The sequence below is a fragment of the Melozone crissalis genome, unplaced genomic scaffold (assembly GCF_028551555.1).
Source record: "Melozone crissalis strain CALT ecotype California unplaced genomic scaffold, PUWL_Pcris_2 ptg000279l_1, whole genome shotgun sequence".
Lineage (NCBI taxonomy): Eukaryota > Metazoa > Chordata > Aves > Passeriformes > Passerellidae > Melozone > Melozone crissalis.
This window is the reverse complement of record NW_026536033.1, coordinates 120,973-122,475: the sequence shown is the minus strand read 5'-3', so window position 1 is coordinate 122,475 and position 1,503 is coordinate 120,973.

Below are 1,503 nucleotides of genomic sequence, written 5' to 3'. Positions count from 1 at the left end.
GACCAATCAGCGCCCCCCAGGTCCCCCACAATGCCCCAGGCCCCCTCTCCAGACCCCCCTGACCTCCCCAAACCCCCGGACCCCTCCCCAAAGTCCCCCCAGAGCCCCCCGGACCCTCCCCCGGACCCTCCCCCGCCCCCCCCCCCCCCGATCCCCTCTCAGGCCCCTCCCGCTCCTGTCCCGAGCCCGGCCGGTCCCGGCGGGGAAAGGGGCGCCGCTTCCGGCTCGCCTCTGATTGGCTGGGGTGGCGCGGGGAAGGCGGGCGTTCCTGCGGAGAGCCGCGCCGTGACTGGTTAGTTCAGGGACTTGCAGCGCAGTGATTGGTTGGCTCGGGGCGGGGCGCGCCGCCATAGTTGGGAGCCCGCGCACGCGGCAGAGGCGGGAGATTGTGAGGGGAGAGCGGCTGAGGTGAGGCCGGGGAAACTGGGGGGGTTTGGGGCGGATCTGAGGGGAAATTGGGGATTTTTGGGGGCATCGAGGGGAAACGCGGGGGCTGTGCGTTGGGTTTGGATTGAATGAGGGGGTCTGAGAGGGCTTTGGTGGGTCTGAGGAGGCTTTAGGCAGCTTTGGGGGAGGCTTGAGAGGGTCTGGAAAGTTCTCAGGTGGGTTTAGGGGCATCTGAGGGGAATTGGGAGGGTCTGAGGGGATTTTGGTGGATTGTGAGAGGAACTGGGGGGTTCTGAGCGGATCTGGGGTTAGAGGTGGGTCTGGGGGGAATTTGGGGGAGTCCGAGGGGATTTCATAGGGTTTGGGGGCATTGAGGGGTCTGAGGGGGATGTAGGGCAGTCTGGTGGATTTAAGGGGGGGTCTCAGGTGGGTCTGGGGTGAATTTTGGGGTGAAATGGAGGGTCTGAGAGTCCTGGGGAGGTTTTGGAGTCCAGGGTGGTTCTGGGCCAACACTGGGGGAGCTGTGGGGGGTTTGGGGATCCTGGAGGGGTCCGGGGGAGATTTGGGGGTCCCGCGGGGTCCCAGGCCCACCCTGAACCGGGGTCTGGGGGTTTCAGGGGAAGGGGGCATAGCAGGGGTTCCCTCCCCGGTTTTTGGGGCGTCTCCCATGGTGCCCCCTCCCCAAAAAGCTCCGAGGGCTCCTGAAGTGTCTGCTGTTCCACCGGCCGGTGCCCCCTGATCCAGGACGGCCCCACTAAGTCTGGGGGGTTCTGGGGGGATTTGTGGGGATTTTGGGATTTTGAGAGGGATTTTGAGGATTTCGGAGTGGCTTTTTTGGGCATTAGGGGATTTTGTTGGGAGTTTGGGGAGAATTATTGGGGTTTTTGGAGAGAATTATTGGGTTTTGGGATGGTTGCATGATTTTGGGGGGTTTTGTTGATTTGGGGGATTTTGGATTTGGGGTGTTTTGTTGGGGTTTTGGGGTTTTCTTGGGGGGGAATTTATTGAAGTTTTTGGGAATTTTTTTAAATTTTGGTGAGTTCCACTGAGATTTTTAGAGATTCTCTGGGGTTTTTGAGGGTTTTCTTATACTTATTGGGGATTTTGTGGCGTTTT